Raw genomic sequence first — 21,102 nt, forward strand, 5'->3', positions numbered from 1 at the left:
TGGTCGGCATCTTCACCTCCGCTCTCTCGTTTGCCAGTGGACCGCCAGGACCCCCTTCACGCCCCCTCTGGGGGTGATGCTCACTCTCTCTCCCTCCGGCCTCTCTTTATTCTCTGCTGAAACCTTGGGGGACTCCTCAGTCACCAGACACGCCCGCGCTCCCCTGGCGCCTGGCCGTCGCCCAGCCCTTCTCGGAGCCTCAGAATTGGCGGCCACGGACCCGCTCACTGCGCTTGCTTCATTTCATGGTGATTGAAGTTCAAGCCCAGCCATCGAGCAAAACCTCGGACGGAGGCCCTGGTGCCGTTTGAAACGGGCCTCCCTCGTGTGACCTGGTTTATTCTGCGCCGAGGGTCTTGGGGAGCAGAGGTCCTGTCGGCTTCCTTTCTGGAGTGCCCGCCACTGTCCAGAGTGACCAGTGCTCCCTAAGTGATGAAAGCAGGAGCATGTTTATCCTTGTCATCCGTCCGTGGGGCTCCTACTGCGGCGCAGCCACCACTCTGGATGGTGTCTCCAGGAAGCCAAATTCTAAGAAAACAAAGCTGGAGGCACAGACTTAGAGTGGGACGTTTTCTTCCAGCTGAAGCCCTGAGTGTCTCCCCTGGTAGGTGGCGGAAACGTGTAATTTGCCCTTCAGAAGAGGCCCGGAGGCGCTTGAACGGTGTCACATGTCGCTCATTCCATTCGCAGTGAAACGACGGTAACAGTGTTGGGCCACAAAACACATGAGCTGTGCTCCTCTGTCCGTCTCCCAGACGTTTGCTGGGTCTCTGCTCCTCGGGCCTCGAGCTTGGCGGGGATTACAGGCCCGAAGAAGCAGGACTGGGCTCTGAGATCGTGCCTTTCTTTGTGGGAGGGTTTTGTCCACCTGCAGCTTATCTAGTAACTAACTCTGAGCGTCCACTTCCTTAAGGGAGGGTTCCTTCTTGGGAAGGTTCTTCCTCCTGTCCTCCTGTCCTCTTTCGTCCAATCCACCCGTCAGTGCACGTGGAACATTCCACAAAACACAGTGAGGATGTGGTACGAAGACAGACGGAAGTTCGTTTCTGGCCCAGAGGGGAGGGTTTGAGCTGGTGGCTTAAAGGACCCGAGTCCCGCAGGAGCCCTGACGCCACACCTGGGGGGACGTGCTGCCTGGGGGACAAGGCCGGCGGCCTCTGCACGGGACATCGTGGGCGTCCCTATTCCTCTCTTTCGATGATTTCTGTGCTATTCAAACAAAGATGTACAGAACCACAGGGTATGTAAAAGTCCCTTTAAGACCACGCTTCCCCGTCCCTCGGCTGAGGCAGGATAGAAGGACCAAGTTCAATTGTGGTTTGTACAGAAATGTGTCCTTAGGGCATCCACGAACTTGTCCTTGTGGGAATGCAGTCGCTGATGTGTAAAATTCTTAATTCCAAAAAAAAAAAAAAAAAAAAAATCCTTGGCAATAGTCCAGCCACAAACACCAAGAAGAAATAAAAAGTGTTCACACATTGCCTTTACAATCATTTTTTTTGTCTTTCTTCTTTGCCCTGTATCTTTCCCAGAATTGTGTGGTGGTGATGAGTGTAGGGCTTGCAAGTCAAACCCTGAGAGCAGGTAACGTCTAGGAACGGGCTGTTGGGACGTTACTCTGGTCCTGGTTCATGACAGTGCGGCTTTTGACCTACATGTCTAAGTGGTTAAAATTGGAGATCTTTCTCTCACTCCGTGACAATGATCCGAAAAGAAATTCGCTCTCAGTCGTTGACTGAGTGGCTGCTGCCTGCAGAGATCCACCTGGGAGCTGGCGGGGGGATCGTGCCATCCCTGACCTCCAGATGCTGCGTCTGTGGGAGAAAAGCTACAAGATCTGTAGGAGAAACATACGTCCAGGGATCCTAAACCTCACTTTCAAATACCATGGTTCAGGGCCACAGGGAAGTAAAGATATAATCATTTCCTTTTCTAGTTTTTTTAGAGACTTTCAGAGTTACATACATATATTTTATTTGGTGTGAAACAATCTATTTAATTATAAGTAACAATAAAAAAGAAAAATCACCCCAAATCTCTCCTTCCAGAAATAACCACTGTTGCCACTTTTAAATGGATCTGTCCCATCTTTTCTCCATACATAGACATTTAAAAAAATGAAGACTCACTCAGTTTAGAGCAGGAGTGAAATATTTCACTCAAGACATTTTCCATGGCTAAGTTTATATTTTCTTTAATGAGGTGATGAGTTAGTGGAGGAGGAGATAGGGAAAATGGAGGGAAAAGTGGGAAGAGGCTGGAGGAACAATGGCGGAAAGGAATAAAACCTGGGCGAAGGAAGAGGCTGAGAGCAAGGGGTGGCGGTGAGGGTGGAGCGCCGACCAGCACCCCTGCTGTGGCTGGAAGAACTCACCTTTCCACCCTCGAGCGGCTAATTAGCTGACCACCCGCCGGTCTCTTCCTTGATGTTGTTCATTTTTAGGCATTTGGTCAGAGGTTGGGTCAGAGGCTGGGAGAAGAGGGAAATATCGCCGGGTCCATGACAGCCATGAACAGAGCAAATTTCAGAACAGATACGATGGCGCCATGGAGCCCGAGCCTCTGTTGGCAGCCCGCGATGGGGAGCCTGTCTTGCACCTGCCCACCCTCATCTCGCAGTAGTGGGAGTTTCCTTCTTGTCGTGACTGCTCAGGAACACGCAGTGTCCAGCTCATTGTTCCTTCATCCCACAGCTGGTGCCCTAGCGTCTCTGCGTGCGGAGTCAGTGTGTGCTTGCAGCAGTGACGGAGCGTCTGAAAGCGGGATTATGAGCCTGTGGAAACGTTCAGAGGAGTTGCAGGGTGTGCGTTCAGGTACCTTCTCTTCACCTCCATCTTCCTGAGTCTGCGCGTGTCTGCAAGGACTCGATGTGTTTGCACTGGGTGTTCCATGTCCCCTCAAACTGGGGATGCTCCTGGGAAGAGCCAGTGTGTTGGCTCCAAATAAGAAATAACAACATGCCTTCACGTCCTGCTCTAGAATTAGCACCACTCTTCCCCGGCCCTCGGGTCCGTGGGAGTGGCTCATTGTGTTAGAGCCCGGGAATCGGCACGGAGGGGGCATGGATGCCTGACTCTTCCTCCCACCCTTCCCTCTGGTGAAGAGGCTGGCAGTGCCCTCCACCCAGGCCCCTGATACCCCAAATCACAGAGACCAAGGTGACCCCAAAGCCAGCCCAGCTCTGGAACCACTGTGGAAGGGGCTCAAGGCGGCTCTGGAGGGGTTCACTCTGTCCCATCAGGTCCATGTAGAGCCCTCTGTGCAATGTCTGCCTTCGCAAAAGGCCATCCTGTCCCAAGCCCATCTCCAAGGCTGCTTTTATGTGGTACTTGGACGCGGTGATTCAAAGCCCAGAGCCTTCAGGTACGTGCTGTGCACGGCTGCTGTCCTAGGTTGAGCTTTTCCCTGAGATGCTAAGCCCCGAACCTCCGCGGGTAGGAGGGAGGGGACCCCCGACACAAGTAAATGTGATTGTTCCCTCCCCCCCGCCCCGGCCCCCTGCCCTGGCGTGATCCAGCACAGCAATTTCACTTGGCCATCTTCAATCACTTTCTCAGCAAGCAAGCATTTGCTCAGCCTGATACGTGGTACAGGTCAGTCGGGACCTTCACCAGGTCCCCAACTCCACCTCTTCCTGGCCAGGGAGTCACATCTGCCCCAAGGCCAAGACATGCACCTGTCAGTTGAGGAGGCTGGAGAGCAGGAACCGGGGGCAGCTTCTCCAGCAGCTCTAGCCTTGAGTAACCATTGTTCCTTTAAGATAGTGCAACAAATTAGACTTTCCCTGGGCTCCAGGGTCCAGAGAAAAACCTGGGGTCCAGTGATGTAAAGAATAGCCCAGCTAAGAACCCACGAAATGTGTGGCCTTCAGGGGGCAATGCCCTGTCTTTTTTATGGAGAAATAATGCCACACTCTTGTTCAGAAGGACCCCGAACATAAAAACAAAGGCTGTGGATATTCACCTCCACGCCCGACCCTTTAAACCCACAGCTGTCAAGGTGGGGTGACCAGCCAGAGCTTTGTCTGGACTTCGGGGTTCCAAGTAGGGTGGGACCTAGAAGTCACCCCTGCCCCTCACAGACGCCACCCGTGCAGCTCTGAGAAGTGGCTTCGGCCCCTGCCTGCCGCCCTCCCTTCTGTCTGTCAGGGGCTTTGAAGGACCTGGGACACCGAGGGCTGGGCTGAGAGCGACTTCTGTCATTGCCAAGGGACACAGCATGTCACAGGCATGTCTGACCTTCTGAAGGGACCCCTATTCTCCCTGACCTTCTGCAGAAAGTAGGGCAGGCACAGTCACAGTTTAAGGCACTTCCCCAAACCACTTTATGTTAGGAAAAAAAGCCCCGTTGGGGGGCTTGGGGTGGCAGGTCTGCACCCCTGTACTTCTCTCTGTCCAAAACCCCCACCTTGCACTGTAAGGACACTTTCTGGTACTTCCTGTGAGAGGAGGGGCATTTTCTCACGGCAGCTTAGCTGTGATGGAGCCTCTGGGACAGATAGCTTCCCACCCAGCGGGTTCTGTGTGGTTCCCATGGGTGGTGGTAACAGCGCCAGTTTAGATGTGGTTCTTCCAAAGCTCCAGGTGGGCTTGCGTGGTGGGGGGAGGCTACGACGGGGCTGGGGGGAGGGGGAATAAAACAGGGAAGGGGTTGGGGTGGGGGCGCGAGGGGGGCAGGATTCATAAAGGGAAGTGCGGGATGAGAACGTGCTGGCACCTGCTCCTGCAAGCACCCGTCATTGCAGACACAGAGCCAGTGGGTCCTTGGCAGCTGGGGGACTACAGGACAAGTCTGTACTTGATGCAGCAATGACAGGGGCTGAAGGTCATCTGAGGATCCAGGTTCCCCGAGGGGGGTGGTGAAGGGTAACTGTGCACTGGACTGTTGGCCTCACAAAGTCAAGGGCAAGGAGAATTGAGTGTCTGGTCTTTCTCTACAGAAGGGTGTGCCTGCCTCTTTCCTGTGAGCAGAAAAGTCCGTTTGGGGCCAGGCTTCCCTGGCCTCACAGTGACATGTTGTTTAGGGTAAGGGTGTGTTGGAGGGAGGGGCACTCGGGGGCTGCGGGGGGCGGGGGGACACACACGTTCAGCAACGTGGATTTGCAGCTTCCTCGTGGAAACGAGCCGGCTGTGGGCGGTTTCAGGTGTTGGCCAGGCTGTGATGGATTTCAGCGGGGGGCGGGGTGGGGGGTGGATAGGGCCTGGGGAGGGGGGGCTGTACTGAGAGCCGCTGCTGCCCGGAGCCAATCAGAATGCAGCACAGCGAGGAGAATGCCCCCCAAAGGGTCTGAGGAACAAGAGATACAGGAGACGCAGCTTCTGCAGAGATGCTGGTCAGGATGCAGGACCGGGAGCGAGCGGCCAGGACGAGAGGGACCTCCAGCAGCTAAGATGCACCTCTGGGGGAAAAATGCGGTTTGCTGTGACAAACCCAGCTTGAAAGGACGGAGAATTGATGGGTTCCGACAATGCTTTGTGGGCAGACAAGACAAAGGCAGAGGCAGAGGAGGGAGGAAACACTGGCATGGTTGTTGGGGGGGCGGTCAGAAAGATGAATAAAGGCAGAGGGATCAGAGGGAAGGGAGTGAGTCCTCAGCCTTCCTCTTATGTGCACGTGCAGACAGAAAACCAAACCTGCATAGAGAACCTTCTAGACTATTCACTGGAGTCCTCCGAACTCCAGGACCCGTCGCCAAGTGAGCCCAGCTTCGTGTTCCCTGCTGAGAGTCCAGCCTCAAGCCAGGATGTTCCTTAACTCTTTTAAAGTCGTTGCTTCTTAGACTCCACGGAGGGCAAGCCCTGGGTTTGGGGTGAAGCAGATGCTTGGGCAGGGAGGTGCCGGACACTCTGCACGCAGAGCAAAGCAGCATCACCAGCTCCAGCCCTGAAGCTCCATGGCAAACTGGCTTTCTCCTGATGGCCAGTCCATTCGTCTCAGCCTGTTCTCTGGATCCAAAGACCATCTCGAAGACGGTTCAGGATTCACCGCCTTGAGGAGGTGCTGCCTGAGGCCCCAGCAGGACGGCAGCGCGCCGAGCTCCGTGGCCCACATGCTGCCCTGTGCATCTGCACCTGCAGTCGGGGCCCTTCCCTGATTGATGAACTTCAGAGCAGGAATGCCAAGATGCATATGAAATTGTAAGCTCATCCGATGCTATTATTTTTAATTGAAACAATCTAGAAAACAGCCGTGTGTATGAGTTGCATTCTCATTCCTTCCTCTGTGGTTAATTCCAGTTTGTAATGAGTAGAAAGATGGGAATGCATTAAAGTGACAGATAGGCCCTTGCATTTCACAAATCCAGCTTCTTGACCCGATAAATATAAGCAAGCTGCCATTTGACACGTACAAAATAGGTTTCCTTGGCAGATCGATTTCATGTTTTATCGTATAAAACAAGCATGGACCTATGTGAGGGTTAGAAGCCTGGTTATAAGCTTGGGGCCTGTGTATATACACAATCTTGTCACAGCCTCATGCACAAGAAAAAACTCTTCCATAACAAAAAATATTTATGAACGATGGTGTTTACTCCTGTTTTTCTGGCTGTCATGTAAAACCACAAAATGCCAAATTATTGACATGCTAGAACACTAGGAGAACCTGGACTCCCTCTGCAGCCCGCCATGGATTTCTTCCTGCTCGTCGACACATCACTGAAATGAATGTCTAACCAGGCAACACAAGGGCTCTGTCTCTGGGGTTCATGTGAGGCAAATAGGAGCTGAGACTCTGCTGTGTTCTCTTGACTCTGTGTGCCAAGGGCTGCCACTTTGTCTCTTCTTCCATGCCACACACACCCACACCAGTGGCCTCAGAGGCCAGTGGTCACCTGGCTCAAGGCCAGGCTGCACTAAAGGTGCAGATGCCGCCAGGAGCCTCAGAGCTGGAGGGAACGCCCATGGCAGCACCACAGTGCAGTGCCTACTAAGGTGAGAACTCCGTGGGCGTCGTGAGGTTCTCACAGCAGCAGGTGCCGTCCTCACAACCCCCAAGGGCGAGGCGGGACGGGGTTTCCGAGACCAGGCGTTGCTGTTCTGGGACTCGGGCCTTTTTCTTTGTCTGCCTCCTCCTGGGACCCCGCTGGCTTGTGCCTTGTTAGGATTATGCCCAGCGGGATCTGCCAGGCAAGTTTCAATTCTTAAGCGATCCGAGCAAAGGAGACATTCGCGCACCCCCTCGTCAGTGCCTGACTCTGCCTTGGCCATGACTTTGAATGTTAGCTTCAGTTCAATTAAGCAAACATAAACCCAAAATATTCCAGTGAAAAGCACACTGAACCAGGAGTTGGAATCCAAGTCTAGTCCTAACACTGTCACCCGCTGATTAAATGACCTTGAGGAAGCTCCACTCTGTAAAATCGTTTCTCCAAGATCCCCCACGACGTGAAATGTGAGGCTTTTCAATGACTATTATTCATTCATTCATTCAAAAAATGCTTATTGAGCACCTAGTACATTTGGGGCATGAATAAGTCTATTTAGTCATGCTGAACGAGTGCCAGGCACTAAGCCAAGTTCTGCATAAGCACCATCCAACCCAATCAGCCTAGTGATTCTGCAAGCTAAGTGCTACTGCTCTGCTGGTTCACAGAGGCGCACTGAAGGGCCAAAGGCACAGAAAATATAGCCTGGGAGGAAATATGGGTCAAGACGCTGTGCAGAGAGAGACAAGGAGAAAACAGCCCTGGAGAACCTTCCCCAGCCAGGTCACAGATAGCAAGCCCAAGTGGGAGACCCCACGTCCACATCTGCTGCCAGTGGGCGTCTCTCCCTCGTCACACAGAGCTGCTGCCCTGTTTCAGGCACATGTTATCTTCCTGAGAAAAGGAGCTGACCATCCCGAAAGCTGGTCATATCTCCCAGGAAGCCACTTTGTCCAGGGAGCGAATGAAGAAATGAGTATTTTTTTCCTTCTTCTTACGGACACGGTGAAGCTGCTCCCGGCACTTGAGCCTGTGCCCCCTGCAGGCCTCCTAGTTCCAAAAGCCCTCGGAGCCACCCAAGGAGGTAGGAGTTATGCCCATTTTACAGATGCACCTACTTGGACCAAGAGAAGTTGACGAGGGAGGTGGAAGCCCAGGGCTCCTGGGAGCCAGGGACCTTGGCTGCACAGTAGAGCCCAGCAGTGCCTGTCTGCACGACGCCATGAACATTGACCTTCTCAAGTTTGCCATCTCGACGCCAGGTGGGACCAGAGGTCACCTGCATGGAGGGCGGGGCTGCCCCCAACAGAGAAGGTCCGTCACCAGTGCCTCTTCCGTCCTCGGACACCTGGCCCCCTTCCTCCCCCAGCTCCCCTTCACCGCCCGGCTCATCTGCACCGAGCACGCCCCTTCCCTCGCTCTTTGTGAAGCGACCTAGGGTGTGTACCCCCTTCTCTTTCCTAGGGACGTTTGCAGAGTAAGCCTCTGCCGTAATTGTGCAATGAGAACGCCCCTATTGTTAAGAGGATCCGCTGAGTTCATTTTCAGGTGTTCCAGGTTCGGGTGAGACTTTTGCCCACTGAAAAGAGCCGCCAGAACCAGTTACTTGTTCCAGTTGCTTCAAGATAAACCAAAGTGCAATGCAAAGGACAAAACAAAACAAAAGACTGACTGTGAGACTCAGGGGGGATCAGAAGAGGCAAATAGAGATACGATCATATGGAGCTCAAGTTGATTGTCACTGCTTTGTTTTCGCTGGATCTTTATTGCTTTTCCTCCATGAGCCTGAGCATCTCCGATGATGACGCCGTCAAACCATAAACGTTCTTCGGGTTCGTCAATGGAAGAGAGACGTGATAAGTAGAGGGAGAGAGAGATGGGGACAGATAGAAATAGGGAGGTGACAGAGAGAAAGACCTAGAGACAGGGCAGGGGCTGGGAGGGAGGACGGGGCGGGCAGATGGCAGGTGACATGTGGCGAAGGTTCGGACAAAGGAAAACACCCCACCGCTTCCACAGCATGGAGGCGTTTTTCTCCTGCTTGCGTTTTAACTCTAACTGTTCGTATTTTTCTCCCAGTCCCACTCGCTAACCTGGGAAGCCCTGCCGTAGAAGCAGGGATGAAGCCACGCTCCCAGCTGGAGGGCGGCCGTCACCTCACGTCCCTTCTTGGTGCCCTTGAGACGTGCCCTTGCTGTGTCCTTGCGGCTGGGCTGACTTTGGTAATTCCCTCCACAGACCGGGGGGCACGGCCCTTGGACGTGATGGGTGGGTGAAAGGCTCCTTCACAGCGAAGCTCCTGAAACGTGGCGCCCTCGGGGCTGGGCATCTGGTTGTTCCACCATAAGGAGGTGCAGACAGCTCTCAGGAGGGCTTTCCGCGGCTGCTTCCTTCTGCGCCTGACTCCTAATAACATGCAAAAGCCGAAGATCAAACGCAAGTCAGAGGAAAATGGCTTCAAGTGGATCCTTCAGCGCAGCGAGCAGCCTCCCTGCGTGTCAGAGCCACAGGCGACGTCAGGCTGGCAGCTGCCCGCCTGGAGCCCGCCCGCCGCGCCCCAGCGCCGCTGTTGGGAGGGAGTTTCCGCAGCAGCTGGGCATCTGGGCCGGGAGCCGGGCCCACGGTCCCAGGTCACCCGGCAAGCCCCGGGCTGGCGGCTGGAGATGGACGCCGCTCAGGGACTTTTCCAGTGTCTCCATCACAAGCAGTTAGCAAGACCCATGAAGAGTCACATAAGCGATGTGCGTGTTCCACATCCAGCAGAGATTCGGGGTTCTGCAGTCAGCTTGTCAGCTCAGCCACAGGGAGAGGGAGACGGAGGGCGCTTAGCTGACAGGTGAAGGCATTGCCTTCAGAGGCCAGGCCTGGAAGTCCAGTCCCCGCCGCTCACAACAGGACTGCATCTCAGAAGCCCAGGGTGCTGACAGCTGAGTCCAGCCAGCAGGCTGTAAGCTGCTTGTCCCCTTTATCCCAGACCCAGACAGCCGTCTGGTTTTCCTTAGCGTTTCTGCGAACATGGCGCTCAGTTGTCAACCCAAGTCAGCGGCCTGATCTGCCGTGTTGAGACGTCGCCATTCACCATACAAAGCATTGTCAGAGGCGTCATAGACTCCATCTATGACAGGTCAGCACGGAGCTCAGGACGGAATTTATGTCTTATTTTTTTGGATGCTTTTTATTTTTTCCGTCATAGCTGGTCTGCAGTGTTCCGTCAGTTTTCTACTGTACAGCATGGTGACCCCGTCACACATCCATGTATACACTCTTTTTTCTCACCTTATCCTGCTCCATCATAAGTGACTAGATAGAGTTCCCAGGGCTGCACAGCAGGATCTCATGGCTTATCTACTCCAAAGGCAATAGTCTGCGTCTATTAACCCCAGACGCCCAGTCCCTCCCACTCCCTCCCCCTCCCCCTCGGCAACCACAAGTCTCTTCTCCAAGTCCATGAGTTTCTTTTCTGTGGAAAGGTTCATTTGTGTCATATATTAGACTCCAGATATAAGTGATATGGTATTTGTCTTTCTCTTTCTAACTTATTTCACTTAGTATGAGTCTCTAGTTCCATCCATGTTGCTGCAAATGGTATTATTTTTATCTTTTTTATGGCTGAGAGGACAGAATTTAGATGACAAAGGGGCATTGCTTTGGGGTCAAAGCTGTGTCAGGCAAACAAAACAAAACAAAACCAAAAAAACAGTTAAAAGTGAAAATAAACAGAGTACCGGTACAATTCCATGCCAAGTGGCATCATGGACTTAAAGACAAACTTTTCTCCAAAGGAATTTTTAACTCATAGGCTTGTAAGCCTGGTCCTCCTGCCTTAATGTAGATAAGGTATCACACGGTTGTGAAAAGACAGGGGCCGTGGAGGCAGGTGAGCCAGGGGCCCGATGCTGGCTCTGCACCCCCCAGCTGGGCAACGTTAAGTAACTTGGCTCCTGGGTGAGCTGAAAATGGGTCCGGGTGTGCACATGCCTGGTTGGGGTGTGGAGTTTGGAGGTTTATTTATTTACGTAAATAAAACCCTTAACGCAGCTCCTTACCTGTAGTGACCACACCCCGATCCCACGGAGGCCCCTTGCACCATTATCCATCCTTTGCAGAGCACTAAGGGTTTGGGTGTCAGGTTCCTGCTTGAGGAGTGCCAGTCGGGGCAGCCTTTTGGTGATAAATTTGGCAGAGTCAACCAAATATTACATGTGGATATCCTTTGACCTGGCGATTTCATTGTTCCGTTGACGAAAACGTATCCTGTAGAAACTCCTCCGCGGTCCCCAGAGTGGTGTGGCTGAGGATGTCCCCTGTGCCACCTGCGTGCTGATAACCACGGAGACCCCTGCACGTTCACCTGGGGGGGAACGGATGACCGAATATCAGTCTCGATAGGGAGAGGGATGCAGTGCATTTGGAAAATGAAGCAGATCTGAACGGCTAGTAAAGACTGCGTGTGAACGTACATGTGTACACACCCATATAAAGAATTCACTTCAACCGTGTTGAAGTCTGAGACCATTGGTATGAAAAGACAGCCATGTTAAACGTGTGTGCACGCTTAGACATGTGAAAGTTTCTGCCGCAGACCTACGCAAGTGTCCATGTGTGTATTCACATGTGTGTGTACAGCTGTGTTTGTGAAGGTGCCGAACAGCGCTAGCGGTGTCCCCGGCAAGCTGTTTGCTGCAGAAAGATGGGAACGAGGAGACCAGCTGGCCCTTGAGACGTTGGTGTGCATTTCACTCTACGCCTCCATCTAGGTCTTGTTATTAGCTTGCACTTGGCCTGCAGTTTTCTTAAACTATGTAGTGAATATGCGCAAAGATTAGCACAACTTTCCTGTAAGGTACTAGTGTAATTAGTGTGCCCAGAGCTCCAGCATAACTCCCTTGTATTGGCCGGGGAGGGGCAATCCTTACCTGCTACCTTCAAAAGCAAAGACTAAAAGGGAATAATATTTTGTGAATTTTAAGATATCAGCAGATGATCTGATGTATTTACAACTCTCCATGTAATAGTAAGATTGAAACCTTTTTTGTGCTGAAGTAAATTATATAAGTGGAACCTATTTTAATGTTTTATGAAGGGAGTGTATTTCTAGACTGTAATGTATATTCTTAGCTAAAAAGGATTTAAATTTTTTCAACTCAAAAAAGCGTTTATATGAAGATAAATACCGTATCTGTAAAATAAGAAGATTTAACCAAAAAAAAGCCTCTAAGCTCCCTTCCAGTTCTAAAATTCTCTCTATCTGTGATTTGGACACGAAATCCTATGCTAATGAATACCAGTATCAAAAATGTTTGCTATCATTTAGACAAGACACCCATTCATTGGACGGTTCCAAGTTTCTTTTCCATTTGACTGTGTTTAAAATGTAGCTCAGTGGTGACTTAACTGTAACCCTAGTCAAGTCAATATTTAAGCCTGTTGCACAGATTCTAAATCTATCCATCACCTTTGATGATTTGGAAGTCTTACGATAGGCGTCTGCGTAGCTGGACTCCCAGGCTCGTCGTGAGGCTAAAATAGCTACGAAATGTGGCACCTGTTCGAGACTCGCCCCCTGCCCTGCCTTTGACATTCAGGCGATTGGATTGCCTCCCAACCTCGCGCAGGGTCGTACCCGGTGTGAGCACCGACAACCCCGGTCCCATCCTGAGTGTTTACCGGTCGGGACCAGGGATGTGACCCTGGGGACTTTGACGGCTCTGAGGCCCGTTTTCTCAGTTACGAGGTGGGGTTAATGGTACGTGCTCTCAGAAGCCCCAGAGGGTCCAGTGAGCAACGTGAGTCAGAGCACAGTGCCTGGCAAGTGGCAGGTGCTCAGCACGCGTTGGTCCCCTTTCCAAGTGTTTTCTCCTGAATGGTATAAATTAGTGCAAAATGTTAAGATTGTTTTCGATAGTTGAGTGAACCATGTTCTTTTAGAAAAGTGTGTGATGCCTGAACTTTAACTTCCTAGCATCATATTGGTAGATTATGTCAACCAGTTTTAAACCAACAGTGATATGGAATATCATTGAAACTCTCTCCTCAAAAAGAAAGTGTCTTTTTCTTAGCTCAAACAAGCAAACAGACAAGGAGCAGCGGCCCAGGAGCTTCCTAGCCGGCTTTCCAAATAGGTCTGCATCCTGGCACACGTGGGGGATGCCCCGGCAGGCAGGGTCCAGAGGGGCCGGGCCAGGGAGAGGTGGGGTTCAGGGGAGAGGGGACTCCTGCTGGAGGCCCTGGCTGGCTGACGTGCTTCCGCACCGGACCCTTGACAGGCTCCTCGGTCAAACTTCCTGTCCTGGGAGCTGGTCCAGGAGGCAGACCTTTGTGGGAAAAAAGGAGGCATTTCTAGTGGACAGTGGAGTTTGAGAAGCCAGTTACGTGCTGAGTAGGGGTGCCCAGAGCAGGGTCTGAAGTCAGGGGGCAGGTTTCCATCCGGAATGGTGCTTCTGGAGGTCGTGGGCGAGAGACGGCCTTCCCGCCCTGAGACCAGATGAGATCAGCAAAGGAGGAGTGGAGAAGGGAGAGGTCTGTGCTCCGAGCCCTGACACCCTGCAGTCAGGGCAGAAGGGAGCACCCAGCACAAAACCCGGGAAGACCAACTTCTAGGCGGACGGCGGTGGACGGGGGTGCTGGGCCCTGGGGGAGGGAAGGGTGTTGCCAGGAGGCATGAGTGATGCCCTGAGTCAGATGTGGGTAACAGGTGAGCAGGCGCGGGGCAAGGGGCCCGCCATTGAGAATAATTCTCAGACAAAGCAGCCTCTGAACAGAAGAACAAAGAATACCTGCCAGTTTTCGTCAATGCGGAAAGGGTACAGGGGAGAGTCTCCCCTTGGCGCTTCCCGGGAGACACAGGAGTGACAGGAGGACCTGGAAGTTGGCCTCTGTCTGCAAAGTGTCATGGGGGCCCTTCCAGGAAAAGGGACCCAACTGGACAAAGACAGAGATGGTGGGAGGGGGGCGCGTGCGTGCAGCGCGCTGAGTGGGGCTCTGCGCTGGACCTGGGCAGTCACATTGGGCACAGAGCAGGAGATGCAATTGGCTATAGGTGGATGCCACGCCATGGGGGCCTGGGGGGGCACGGATGGCAGAAAGGCCACAAGCAGGCTGGGCACACCACACACACTGCCTGTGGGAGAACAAGAACGGCCGGCAGCTGGAAATGCCCGGAGGCGACGGACAAAGCTCTGTGCCTACTCTGAAAACTCTGGAGGGGGACCCTGTAAATGGGTGCATTTTGTTGTAGGTAGGTTATCTTTTGTTAGTCTCCCTTTAAGTTTTATTCATAATTAATAGGTCATATTACTCATTATTGGTGATGCTTAACAGGCACTGGAGACTGTGCCCCCAGCTAGTCCTGATTTTCACGTGCGATGAACAAACCAACACACTGACAACCGGGCAAGTGTCCTCACAGTTGCTGCTGGGAGACTGGAGTTAAATGAATCACATGGTGGATTCCAGCCTCTGCCTGGGGCTCTCCCTGGTCCTGGCTCATGGTTGTGCCCCTAAAAGCCGAGATGCAAAAAAGACCAGAGGTGGACACATGGCCCATCCCCACCACGTTCACCTCATCTTAGTGCACGGAGGTTACGAACTTTGTCTCTGGAGCCAGACCAGCCCACGTTCGCCTCCCATTCCACCCCTTCCTCTCCGACGGGGCACCCGCTCTCCCACAGGTAGGATGCAGCGTGGCCGACCTCACAGGTCCTCACGAGAACATGAGGACTGGCTGAGCCTGACGGGTGCCCAGGGCAGAGCAAGCCCCATGGGAGGCTGCAGAAACACACGCGAGCCTCCCTCACTTCCAGAGACCCAGCCTCCTCATGTTGCCCTTTGGGGCTATTTTCCCCCTTCAGCTTCCCATGATACTGCGTATTTTTAAATTCACATTCCTGGTTAGCACCTGCTGCTCCAGCACCCACACCAGACTCTGCCTCCGTGGCGGATATTAACCTGAAAAACAAGTCTCCTGTCTTGGGAGCCGCTGAGCCCTAGAGGAGGAGGTTCAGTGTGAAGACGAGGCGCCTGTGCACTAAAATCAGCAGAGGAAGATGTGGTGGGGTGCTGGCTGGAGCGCAGATGCTCAGAATATGTGTGACCCATTAGCACCCCCACATGCCACAGGGACCCTCACTGGGCTCGCGGAGGGCTGCGGGCGACTGTTAAACTAGGGTCAGCCTTTCCCTCATGTCCCACCCACCAGCCTCCTCCCCCCACCCCCACCCCCGCTCACTTTTCCCACTGATTGGGAGGAAACGAGCCTGATGTGTCAGCGGCGCCAGGTGCTCCTGCAGAGGAAGCACGAAGCAGCTGATTGGAAAGTGATCGCCAAGGTCCATTTGAGCTACACAGCTGGCGGGGAAGGTGGTCAGGTGCCACCCGAACCACTTACCGTTTTATCTAAATTAAATGCAGGGGTGCGGGGGGCTGGTGCCCTGTGCTCCCTCCTGCCCCCGTGGCCAGCTTCGGTCCCGGTCCCGGCCCACACTTCCCATCAGCCTGTTTGCAGGGCTGCCTGGCCCCTAGCGAGGCAGCTTCTCCTGACCGCTGTTCTGCTTTGACCTTGGAGAGGCTTCCTTTATTACTCCCATTGGGTGTCTGCGCTGCATGAAGCTGGGAACCAGAGACCCAGGCACCCAAGGACCGAGGTGCTCTCCTGCACCCGGTGAGCTGCCGAGGAACATAGCGGGTCCTCCTTCCAAGGCTGGGACCCAGGAGATCCCAGTGCGGCTGGTGTCCTCCTCACCGCAGCCTCCATGGCCCCTTAGTGCGACACACTCACGCAGTGCAACGGCTCTGCCTCCACGCAGGGCATCACTGGTGCAGAGAACGCTGGCCAGGGCCACCCTCCTCTTTGCCAGCCTGGTGTCCTGCTGGAGCCCAGGCTCCTCGGGTCCGGGTCCCACCAGCACCACCTCCCTTTCTTGTCTCCAGAATTCTTTCTCTCAGACCTGCACAGACACCCTCTGAGCCAAAGCTGGTCCATGGGGATGGATGCCTTTGTGCTGACAGTGTGGGGCACAAAGTCTGCTATGGGGTGGGAATGGGTGTGTACACTGTGTGTGCACGGGTGTGTACCTGCGTACACCTCTGTGTGTACCTGTGTGTGCATGTGTGTGTACCCGTGTGTGCGCACACAATGTGTGTACCTTGTGTGTGCACATGTATGTGCACTGCGTGCACCTGTGTGTGCACATCTGTGTATCCATGTGTGCACGTGTAGGTACCTGTGTGTGCACGTGTACATACCTGTGCGTGCGTGCATGGGCACACCTGTGTGCATGTGTTTGTGAACGGATTTGTGCATGTGTGTGCACGTGTGTGGTGGTGGCAAGAGGGACAGGGGTGGGGTGACAGTGCCAGCTCAGTTACTGACCTCTGACCTCTGCACTTGAGCACGATGACTACGGTCCAGGCTGGCTCCAGGTGCCCACCCCCAGGAGCTCCCCTTCCCGGGGGCGAGCTGGCTCTTCCCTGAGATGAGAAAGCTGGGGGCCGTGTCCTCCTGCCCACAAAGAAGGGGCAGCACGGGGTGACGGTGGCATTTTTGTAATATCTCCACTTGCATTCTGGAAAGTGAATTGATGGAAGTAAAGCAGGAGTTTCCAGGTTCTTAGACAGACCCTGGCCGAGGCGAGGGCAGAGGCCCGGGGGCTGTTGGTGGGGTTGGAGCTGGGAGTCGGGAGGAGGGTGCCTCGGAGCTTTCAGAGGGGCTTGGGGGCCCCAGCTCCCACCCTTCCTGGGACTCCGACTCTCGCAGGGAGGAAATTCTGCCCCCTCCCGGGCTGACAGCACTGAGTTACAGGTGAGGCATGAAGGGGCCAGGGAAGGTGACAGCAAGGACAGACGCAGGTCGAGCGGGCTCAAGGGCCAGAGGGCAGATCGGATTTGAAGCGTGGAGACAAGGAGTCACCTTGTAACTATACCAAAAAGGCGTCTCTCCAAAGGCGGGCCCCTGAGCCAGGACCAGCTGCGTGAAACGCGGGCTCCAGGCAAAATGAAGCTGCAGGGCCTCTTGTTCTAACATTATTAAAAATTCCAAGACGGCAACAGCAGAACCCTTCTGGCTGCCCGGGTGACACGCCGTGACCCAGCGTGATCTCGGACCTTCCTCGAGGGTTTTAAACGTGTCCTTATTTATTTATTTTCCTAGTGGAAAAATAGACTGAAGCTGCTGCCATTCCCATCCCGCCTGCAAACATTTCCGATTAGCAAAGAGCAGGGTGCTGTCACCTAATTTCCTCGCCATCTCTCAGGGGTGCTAGTTGTGCACGGTCGATGCTGAGCCATCCACCTTCATCCTCCGATGTCTGTTAGAAGATCTCAGCTGCACTCCTTTCCGGGCCACCATCGGTTGCGACAGTGCCTTCTATTTTTAAATGAGGGCGAGCACAGTAGGCTCTCAGAGAGACGAGGAGGGAGAGTCTTTCCGTGGAAAGATCCAGTTCATTGGTCCTCCACCATGGCCTCACACCGCTTGTTCTCCTTAAACGACTTGTCTCCATTCGTTATCTTTCCTTCCCGAGAGCGTGGTGAGATGGGCCGTTTCCAAAGTCACCTCACACACTTCACCTCTCACCTCCAAGCAACACGTCTGCTACGGTCGCAGCGTCCTTGACCTTGTCAATGAGTCTGAGTCACATTCTGTGTCTTCCTTCATTGACCCTCTTGGAGCAGCTGGCGGTGGAGTAGTTTCCACTGTGAGCTCGTTTGCACATGGAGCCCTCCTGTGTTCACAAAGCTGTTGCTTAAACACCTCCCCCCTCTTTTTTTACTTTTAGAAAAAAACCTGAAAACATTCCAAAATGAAAATAAACAAAATATGATCAACTACGCTTTAATAATTGTTTCTAAAAAGACACAAAATGTGCTGGGTGGGCATCTTTCCCATCTGAAAGCTAAGTGCGACATAGGCTATTGGACCTTGAACTTGTAGTTATTGATAAGCCAGTTATCCATATATCAAGTCTAATCTTGTAAAAGACAAAAATTGGCCTATGAAGTCTTACAAAAATACATGAAAGCAAATGGTTGAACATGTGGAGGAAATAATTTAAAAATTAAAATTTTCTTGCAATCTCACAATCAGCTGTTTTTAGAAATGGCTAATGCCACATGTCACTGTGGAACCATCGAGAATTAGATTTTAGTTTTTAAAAACCACAGAAAGCTGGGTCCTCTTTGTAGAAGGTCTGTAGAAGTTTATGAATCTGACTGCATTTGTGCCCCTTTCAACTCTGGAATAAACGAGCGCATTTAAATTGTTTTTTTCAAACATCTTTAATAGGAGGACTTTCCCTGCAAACATCCTGCGGGAGCCTTTATTAGGAAGAGAGGGTGTGGAGGCTGGTACTTGGCTTGTACATTTCTCCGTTCTGGCACATCCATCCATTGCTGGTTTTGCTTGTCTTAATCAGGAAAGGTGTTGACTCCACTCAGGTTTTCAGAGGTGGTGCAGCCAAAGGCAGGTGGTCTTCAAAGGCAGGTGACAGGGCCACACCCACTTTGTGCATCCCCTTGCTTGCAGGGCAGGTAGAGGGGCCGGCTTAGGCTTACAGAAGACAGGAGGTTGGCCCACACTCTGCGGGCAACCCCCCGCCCCCCGCCCCCCCGCCCCCCAGCAAGGTACTGCTCTGCGCTTTGCATCTCAGTATGGTACTTTGACTTTTAAATCTGCCTGTTCTATAATGATAATTTCCAGTGTCATTTTGTAGAAAAATCTGACTTTGTACATTCTCTTGCCATTGCAACCCTTGAGGACCTTGCATGACAGGCTTCGTTTTATTTAAAGGTGTAAGTAGGTAGCCTGGAATGTAAGATCCTTCCTCGCAATGAGGTGGGAGAAGGTGAACGGAAGCTGAGCGAGTCCCCGTCTGGTCTAAGGTGATCTTCGCGAGCTGAGAAAAGACCCAGTCAGCCTTCTCCTCTACTCTCTACCAACTTCTGCATAAATCCTTAACTCCTGCAGGTGTTTGCAAATCCATAAACTGAGAAAAATAGGATATAGAAAATATTTCCAAAGAGATACTAAACTCTTTCTCATTGAGTTTTTTTTATTAAAGTATAGTTGATTTACAGTGTTGTGTCAATTTCCGCTGTACAGCAAAGCAACGCAGTCATACTTACACGTCCATTCTCTTTTTTACATTATTTTCTCTTGTGCCCGTCCCAGGTGATTGGTTAGAGCTCCTTGTGCTGTGCAGCAGGACCTCATTGTCTGTTCTAAATGTAGTGGTTTGCATCTGTTAACCCCAAACTCCCAGTCCGTCCCACTCACTGAGTTTTGATACACTAGAATGTATTATAATCTTATCTATCCTATATGTTATATAAAGTATTATGTGAAAATAAATATAACATTTTAAATTTAAGATATTATATAAAAGCACGTATTATATACGTAAGCATATACGCGTCTTTCTCAGCCCCAAAGTTCAGTGGCCGTGGGAAGAAAACAAGGTTCTATCTGTGCACGTTTAGGAAAAATCATGTGCAAGTGACAAGGTAACCTGAGAGAAGCCAGCACACACAGGTAACTGGCTGACTTTAGAGGAGATTGGAAGCCCCGCGCTTCCTCCGTCGCTCACTTCTCTGTGGGCGTTCTGCTGGGTCCTCGGGCTTGCTGGATCAGACCCAACCTTACTAGAGTTTCGCTGAAGAAGGAGAGCGGCTCCAGGCTATAACTTGCAGAGACAGAGCTCCTGTCTCAGGACAAGGGAAGGTGTCGGGCCAGGCATCCGCTCTCCCCACAGCCCGCCTCGCTCCCTTCCTCTCTCTCCTTATTCAGCAGTAGGACTTTGCTTCCAATCCTGTTACTTTTCTCCCAGGCTGTGGCTGCGCACGATGGCTGTGGGACAGGCCAGTCCCCAACCAGGAACCTCATATGCCTTCTGTGCCCATTACGAGATCTGCACAGACTTTCTCTCCACCCAAATCAGATTTCTGGTGCCAGTCCTTATGATAACTCAGCTAGAGAAAGTCAGCAGCTCAGACTAATAATTTGCCATCCAGAAAGCCCAAGGGATTCACGAACCCGGCCTATGAGAGGCCGCCCTCCCTGTGGGGGGCATGGCGCAGCCCTCAGTCCAGGAAACATCTGGAGTGACTCCACTTCTGCATGAAAATGACTAGGAAGGGTTTTTTCACTTTTTAAATTTCATTTGTACGTAAATTTCTGTGTCTGTGGGGCTATTCAAGCTGTCTATTTCTTATTGAACGGACTTCGTATTTGTGTCTTTCAGGGAAATTTTTCCAATTCATCCAAGTTGTTGAATGTATTGGCTAGGATTGTCCGTGAAATTCCTTTACTATATTTTGGTCTGTGTGTACTTGTTTGGATCTTCTCCCTACGCAAATTCGTAATTACCTCCCCACCCCACTCTCTCTTTCATCTCTCTCTCTCTCTCTCTCTCTCTCTCTCTAAGCCGAATTGAAGATTCGTCGATTTTATTAATCCCGCAAAGAATACGCTTTGATTTCATTCGTTTCTCTGTTGATATCCTCTTCTCTGTTCCCTTGATTTCTACTCCACTCTTTATCATTTCCTTTCTTCCACTGACTTCGAGTTTCATTTGCTCTTCTTTCCCTCGTTGCTTGGGGGAAGCTGGTTAATAATCTGTACTCTTTTCGGACACATGCGTTTCGTGCCACTAACTCCTCTCAAGAACTGCTTTAGTGACAACCCCCAAACCGATGTTGTGTGGGACATTTTTTCCTTTTTCATCCAGTTCAAAGTATTTTCAAATTTCCCTTTTTATTTCTTCTTTGACCCCTTGGTTATTTAATTTCCAAAATTTGTGGATTTCACAAATAACTTTCTGTTATTGCCTTCTGCTTGTGGTCAGAGATTGTACTTGGCATAACTCGAATCTTTTAACATCCGTTGACTCTCTGGGTTGTTTTATGCCCCAGAATTTGTTTACCTTGTAAATGTTCAGTGTGTGTTTGGGGAAAAAAAAAATAAAGTATTCTCCTGCTGGATGGGTTGTGCAGTAGAAGTTAGTTGTGTCCAGTTGGTTGACGGTGCTGTTCAAAACTGTGTCCTTACTAGTTTTCTGTCTGCTTGTTTTACCATCGAGAAAAGAGTGCTGAAGGAATTGTGGATTTGTCTACTTACCCTTGCAGTTCTTTTAGTTTTTGCTTCACGTATCGCAAAGCTTGGTTATTAGGTGCTTATGTGTTTA

General features: G+C 51.9%; 1 protein-coding gene across 41 annotated transcripts in view; it reads left to right on the top strand.

Annotated features, from left to right (window-relative positions):
• The window catches only part of MYT1L (myelin transcription factor 1 like), a 365,957-nt gene that overhangs the window by 67,493 nt on the left and 277,362 nt on the right, over positions 1 to 21,102 (top strand). For 7 of the 41 annotated variants that reach the window (XM_021087915.1, XM_021087914.1, XM_021087923.1 and 4 more), the window contains one exon: positions 2,694 to 2,813. The exons of the other annotated variants lie outside the window; for them this stretch is intronic. The gene's annotated coding sequence lies outside the window, so the exon portion shown is untranslated. The remainder of the gene's footprint in view (positions 1 to 2,693; positions 2,814 to 21,102) is intronic. 41 annotated transcript variants of the gene reach the window in all.

Source organism: Sus scrofa, chromosome 3 (genome assembly GCF_000003025.6).
Source record: "Sus scrofa isolate TJ Tabasco breed Duroc chromosome 3, Sscrofa11.1, whole genome shotgun sequence".
Classification (NCBI taxonomy): domain Eukaryota; kingdom Metazoa; phylum Chordata; class Mammalia; order Artiodactyla; family Suidae; genus Sus; species Sus scrofa.